Source organism: Coturnix japonica, chromosome 3, assembly GCF_054131305.1.
Source record: "Coturnix japonica strain WE chromosome 3, WE-NBRP24, whole genome shotgun sequence".
Classification (NCBI taxonomy): Eukaryota; Metazoa; Chordata; class Aves; order Galliformes; family Phasianidae; genus Coturnix; species Coturnix japonica.
The window spans coordinates 95,696,521-95,703,623 of record NC_140665.1 but is presented as its reverse complement, the minus strand read 5'-3'; the positions used below and the strand labels follow the sequence as shown (position 1 = coordinate 95,703,623).

General features: G+C 45.4%; 1 long non-coding RNA gene across 2 annotated transcripts; it reads left to right on the top strand.

Annotated features, from left to right (window-relative positions):
- The first annotated feature begins 237 nt into the window (after positions 1-237).
- Positions 238-5,139, top strand: LOC107312248 (uncharacterized). 2 transcript variants are annotated; one of them, XR_014944274.1, is made up of 3 exons: positions 238-371; positions 1,553-1,643; positions 4,891-5,030. It is a non-coding gene; the product is annotated as an uncharacterized LOC107312248 (long non-coding RNA). The 2 variants fall into 2 exon arrangements; XR_004306639.2 differs by lacking the exon at positions 238-371 and adding an exon at positions 1,331-1,449 and having other exon boundaries at positions 4,891-5,139.
- The last annotated feature ends 1,964 nt before the right edge of the window (positions 5,140-7,103 follow it).

The following is a 7,103-nucleotide window of genomic DNA, read 5'->3' as shown; positions in this document are numbered from 1 at the left end:
GCACATGAAACATGTCTCTGGAGATATTTTAATTGGGTCTATACAGGAAATACATTTTTGTTTCTGTGAAATGTCCCAGTGACCCAGCCATGCCAGAGATAACAGCAGTTCTTTGGCAGCCACACTCTTCACTTTTGTGGATTCAGTTAGCTTGCCCTTTGATTTGTTTGATTATCGGAGAGTGTTTTGTTGCAAACATCTTGTGCTCTGCTATCACTGGATCAGTCAGACCATGTACAGGTCTGTAAACGGCCAAACTTATTGCCTGGGAAGAGAAAGTCCATGCTCCCGGTGGGAGCTGTGGAGGATGGGAGCATGCCAGGGGAGCAGGAAGGCTGAGCCAGGAATACAGCTTGTGTGGCATGGATGTGGTAAGGGGAGGTGGGGAGTACAGGACGTTCAGAGTTCAATTACCTTTTTGTCTTTATTTTGATGTTACTCAACAAATCTTAATTTACTCGTTGATGTGCAAGCAGAGCTGTGCTAAGGAAATGGGTTTGTTTTTATGCTATGCTTCATGCTGCTTTGAGGTCGATAAAAGCCAGCGAGGACATCCACTCTCAGGCCAGTGCCATTTCCCCATAGCTTGGAGGACCCCAGCAGTAATGGCAGGACACATACATCCACCCTGCGAGATACATACACTCACTTTATACAGTAGAAAGTAGTATAGGAGTGCTCTGGAGCAGAGCCCTGCGGCTTCAACAGTCCCATAATTAATGCCTGTTGGCTGTAAGACCCTTCCCTGTTCAGCAGGACCTGAAGTCCGACTTCTGCAGCGAATTGTGGTGAGCTCGCATCGAATGCGCCGCATGATCCCGGCCTGCGGTAACTCCGTGTCCTCGGACTTGGAGTGACTCTTCATTGAATCCAGCTGCGGCTGAATTGGGCTGGAAGTGGCGGTACTCAGATACCACAGTGATGAGTGTGGTGTAACAAGGAGATTTTGATTTTTGAGTGAAAACTTCAGTATATTTGGATAGGAAACCGTTCCAATTCTGATAAGCCACTTCCAAGAGCCATGTAGCATCTCTCCGAGATACTGGGAGTCAAGGTCTGAGGGAGCCATGTTTGAACTAGCATGCTTGTGATATATTAATGAACAGCCAGCCACGAGGGTAGGTACACAACTGCAATTAGCTGCCTTCTTTGCACAAGTGGTGGGGAGATTAATTTCTGCATCTTTGGACAACTCAGAGCACCATGATTACTTTGCTTCTGGCAATACTTGTGGTTCTAAATATGGCAGGCATGACTTTGGATGTGACATAGTAATTGTGGTCAGTGTGTGATAGCCAGCTGTTGGCCTCGTTGTCAACCAAGCAAAGCAAAGCAAGTCCAGGTCAAATGGTTTTGGCTTCCAAGGATCACTTAACTGCTGCGGAAAGCATTGTTAGCATTGGGAGGCTGCTTGTGGTCCCTAAAGTCTCTCTGGTACTCATTATAAAGGTAGGGAGGATAAGCTTATGCATTCCAGGTTATTATATTTTGTCTACTCAGTTTTCCTTGCCGTTCTGGCTGAATAAGAGCACCCATCCTCATGTTCTTTTAGGATAATAAACAGCTGCTGTGTTTCGACACTGGGATGATGGCGTTCTGTGGTGGATAAGATGATTCATGTCTTGGGTTCTTTCGAGTGAAAGGTACTGTTTGAATGTAATGTTTTGGTTTCTCTCTTGTTTGTTTGGTTTCTTTTTTTTTCCCCTGTATGGGTCTGGAACATGGATTTGCATTATATAATGTGATTGAAAGTTTAAAAATGGCCACTTGGAGCAGCATACATATAGCACCTCACCCTGCAGAGCTTGCTGTTGGTGGCTGAAAAAGGCTCTGACCCATTGAGTTATAGGGTTTTTCTGTTGTTCTGTGGCACTGGAATCCCTGAGGGATTTTTCATTTTTCTATCACAAGTCTTTTAATTAATCTTCATTTCCAACTTGTTGGGATTGAAGAAATATTTCCCCTCCACCCCCTGCTAGATCCCATATGATGCTTTTAGGTAAGCTTAGTAGTCTGATACTTGAGAGTAGAATGGAATTAAATGGCATTTATTGCTGGACAAAAAGAAACTGTTGAATGGTAAACGGGGGATGAAAGGGGTGAAGTCTGGTTTTCACAGAGCTGTATGTGTTGGAAGGGACCTCTGGAGATCGAGTCCAGCCTCCCGCTAAAGCAGGTTCCCTAAAACCTGTGTTTTTGCAACTTAATGTACCAAAATCAGAATCTTTTTTATATTGAGATGGGAGAACCCAAGATAAGAAATCTTTCTCTTGTCCTCTTGAAGCTGCAAGACTGGTAAATCTGAAGTAAAGATAGAATTATTACTACTTCAGTGTTTCTGAACGTAGAAATAGCTGCCCTCTTGGTAACCCAAGATGTGATAACAAAATAGAGAGACATGGGGAAAATCTTTTGGTGCAGATCTTTCTGAATGGGAAGATTTATGCCTTGTGGTAAGCTAAGAATTAGATATCTAGACTGGAAATTCAGTGGACGAGGAATGGGAACGGTGCTCAGCTTTATATCTGGGACAAGTTTTCTGTGAGACACGGGGAGGTGCAAGCAACCTTCAGCTGCAGGACAGCATTTTTCTCTGGGGAGTCTCAATCACCTGAGCAGGGTTGTGTGCCTGAGCTCTGCCCTGCATGCTCTTTGCATACACCAAGAACAGTTGAAGAGCTTTTAAAGAGAAACAGCATATAAGCGCAGTTATGATATAACTTGATGTAGGACCTCAAGGTAACCTCGTTGATGCAACTAAAGTATTCTGCCTGTATTTGTGTGCACACAGTGTTTATGAGGGCTGAGGCCTTACTCTGGTGTGCATACCCTGTAAGGAACAATTACAGAATGAGATGAAGGAGGTAATTTCTTCCTTTCCCCATGAGCTGGTAGTTGGCTTATACCCTGGCCTATGAGGGTTCTCCATTTGCTATTATGAAACTATTATTCATGTTATTGTCTGTATAATGTGTGTTTAGAAAGTGCCCGCGTGCTTAGGCCATTTTTATCTTCAAAATATACCACGTTCAAATTCTTATGAGCTCCAGAAAGCAACACTTGCTGTCATTGCATGCCACCACGTTGTGGAAAGTGGTGGAAAAAACGCATATAAGCAGACCTGTCTAACGATGGGCTTTTAATTTAATCTTATTTTTTAACGTGCTGTTGGTGTTAATTTCTATGTGCCTGTAATGTTTGTGTTCACTGTAACCGAACAATAGAACTTTGTTTTTGTTCTTTGTGTAAATTAAAAACATCTGTTCTCTTTATACGAAAAGTTGTTTTTTAAAAGAAGCTGGTCTGATCTAACTAAATACCAATGCTGTGTCCACAATGAGTTACTATTAATATTTGGGAAAGGCAACCATCCAAAGCAAGTGTAATGTCAAATCACTGGCGGGAGTGCATATTTATTGCTAGAAGTGACAGATAAAAATGCAGAGGTTACAAAAACAAAATTCTTGCGGATGACTAATGATGCATATATATGCCCCCAATGCCCCATCACCACATTTACAATTGGCGGGGTGTTCTCCATGGCCTCTGCTCCCCAGGATTAATCGACGAGAGGCAAGTAGCTGGCACCTTCCCTGGGGGAATGGCTCTGCTCCACCTTCCCTCCAGCAGACCCTGAATGGAGTGACCTTCAGAGCCTGCTGGAATCCGGTCCATCTATTTAAGTTGTCTGACTTTCCCCCACCTCTCTCTGGTATTTGATTGCATGGGACTATTTTCCAGTGAGAGCATGTTACTTTTTGTGCAGGTGGAGGAGGTGGAGCACGCCATGCATCTTCTTACAGTGCCTGCCATCGTGGGTGTCTTTGGAGCTGGCTGTAAAGTCTCAATATGAAAGAGCCTGTCATCCCAAGGAACACTTGGCGGTCTGCACCCTGCAGTGGTACACTGGAATAGCTAGAGATTATCTCAGGGAAATACATACATTGCTTGAGGTAGAACTGGGGTCTTAGAGGTGCAAAGCTCTGTCTGCCTAAGCAGATAGTCTGTGCTGTTGCTGAGTACTGTGTAGACTATGAAATTATCCTCACAGATGGACATCTTGGGAAGGAAATACATATAATTAACTTTTCTTGAGATCTTTGGGACAACTCTATTTAGCACAATTTTTGCTTAAATCTCATTTATCTCAATAAGATGTCACTGTATGAGCAAACACTGCCCAGAACCTGGGCCTGCAGAGTCTGAATCTGCTTCTCCCCTTCTGCTACCTCTGGTACTCTCTTTCAGGAGCATGCAACCTCACACCAGTAAGAACCAAGAAGAAAAAGTGGATATTTCATTGATATTATTCATCTCCATGCCTTTCCACTGTGTATTTCTTCCTACTGCAGTGTCCCCTGTCCCTTGCCTTCCTACCCACACCTGCCCCTGCTGCAGCTCACGGGGCTGGGGAAGCCATGTCCTATAGAGGCCAGCTATCATCAGCCTGTAGGTCGTATTTCCCCTCTGTGTCAGTCACCACTGGCTACCTCCAAGATCCAGCTGAGTTCAGAACTTGCTGAGTCACATTTTTACCACAAAACACTCGTGTGCTTCCTGAGAGTCGCACTGTTTTAGGCACGGCTTGGCCAGAGAGGAGCAGACAGCTCTCACCCTGAAGCTCATCCAGGAATGCTGGCAAGGAGTTGCTTTTTATTTCCTATCTCGAGTTACCGCAACACGGTTAAGACTACAAAAGCCTGAAATCCCTGGCAAGCTGAACATGTACATCTGTCTAAGATGACAGCCAGCATGGACAACTGTGGGCTTCGGCCCATGACCAGGATGAAGCACTTTGCTCCTTGCTGAGCAGCTGTCATTAACAGTGATCTGTGAGGTTTCTTCCTGATTTTGCCTTGTGATTTGCATGGCTGTTTTCCTTTCTTGCAGGATCTTCACACTTGTCTCTTTGGCTGTGAAGGGAATCCACCACCACGAGCCACATGTTTATTGTTCTCATCACTGAAATGCAAGAAAGACATCGAGGCACTGGAGCTTGTCCTGAGAAGGGCAACAAAGATGTGCAGGGTCTGGAACACAAGTCTGATGGGGAGCCGCTGAGAGAACCAGGAGTGTTCAGTCTAGAGAAGGAGAGGCTTGGAGAAGACCTTATTGCTCTCCTCAATTCTCTGAAAGGAGGTTGGTGAGGTGCGGTGGGGGTCAGCCTCTTCTCACAGATGACAGCAATGGGACTTGAAGGAATGGCCTCAGGTTTTACAAGGAGAGGTTCACTGGAGCAATTGGGTCTTCCTCCGTGTTTCATGGGGAACCTGTCAGACTCATCCCTTTGTGCCTGGCTTGCAAGAAGCTGCCCAAGGTGCAGTGTCACCCCCCTGTCCCACTGGAGGGAAACTTGCAGATCTTTGCTTTTCATCTGAGCTTTCCTGCACTTTTGCTGTAGGTGCTTTTTTTGCCTGTTCCCATTAGGTGTCTCCCTTTTCCTCCTTTTGAACCAGCTCATTCTGTGCATGTTCTGATGGATGATCACCCTTTACAGCCCAGATCCAACCTGAGGCACCCAGTGCAGTGCTGGGGTCAGAGACCCCCTGCCGGGATATCCCCCTGTGTTACAACTGTATGACAAAAACAAATGGCAGAGACAGCAACCTATGCACAAAGGAACGCGCCCCTTCCCCAGATCCTAATGTGATGTGATGGCAATGATATTCCTGAACCTATTCATGTGGGAAGAAAGCCCTTTTCAAGCACTTGTGCCAATGGGATAAAGAATTCTGCCTGAGCCAGTATCAAGTCCTGTTAATGCTGCTTTGCTGGGAGTCTTTTTGACTGTCCCTTCTGCAGCTGATTTCAGAATCTATCTCTGCTTTTATTCGTTGGATCCTTGTGTAGCCCCTGTTCCATTTCACAGAGCTGTCTATAATTAGTCAGGTGCTGTGCATCTCTTGACACTGGGCGTACATTCCCACTAATCCAGTATAATGCAGGTTGGGAAGGCAATAGCAAGCACCGTCCATGCTCTATCATTCAGTGGCATGTGCCTAGAACAGAAAACCCCTTGCTCCTGGATTTTGTATGTCACTAAACCCTTTAAAGCTGATTACGTTATTTTATTCTTATTCACATTCAATGCTGAAGCCACCACTGCCACTCTTGCAGTGTATACACCTAGGTCATCTTATTATTTTGTAGAGATGGGGATGTAAGCTTGAGACTAAGACAGTATTCTACGACTTGGGTCCTGGAGCAGGACTTTCTTTTTGTTTATTTTTTGGTTCTGGGCATGGGCTCCTGTAGCTGGCAGTGGTGTTAGTTCAGCTGTCCCACAAGCAGGGGGTTGTGCCAGATGCAGCTGCATCTATAATCTTTGGACTAGGCTGACATGTAAAGATCGTGTTGCATCTGGTCTCTGCGGCTTGGGTAACTTACCAAAGGTTGCACAGCTGAGGCTGGGAAGCAATCCAGCTCTCCTGCCTCTGATCTCTGAGATCCAACTTTTACAACTGCTTCCTCTACCACATAGTGGCATTGATGAGGTAAGTCATTAATGTCAAGAGAGGTAACATAGATGTAGCCAGGTTGGCAAAATGTGGAATACAGGGTGGTTGGAAAACTGGACCGATGTGCTCAAAAGGGAATGCTAATGAGTGGAAATGGTCAGTGCTGAGTGGCATTCTTTGGCTCTCGGTGCTGGAGTAGATCAATATCTTCATCACTGTGCTGGGTAATGGGATGGCAAACATCTCGGTGATGTGTAGATGATAACAAACTGAGAGGGGCAGTGAGTGCTCTGAAGCTGTTATGAAGAGAGACATGACAAGCTGAAGGATCGTAAAATGACTTGGAAGGGACCTTGAACATCATGTACTTCCAACCACCTCCTGTGGGCAGGGTTGCCCTGTCCAACCTCAGCTTGAACACCCCCAAGTTGCATCTGCAACTTCTTTGGGCAAAGAAATGTGCCTACAGGAACATCAGGAAGCTCAAATAACCCACATGTTCATCCAGGGACACTGAGCTGCAGCACATGGTGTATATAGCATGAGGTTAAGAAAGCTGGGTTTGCTCAACTTAGACAACAGGGGTTAAAAGGAGAGTTGACTGTTGTGTCCAGCTGCCCAAAAAAGGGTTGCACAGGAACAAGA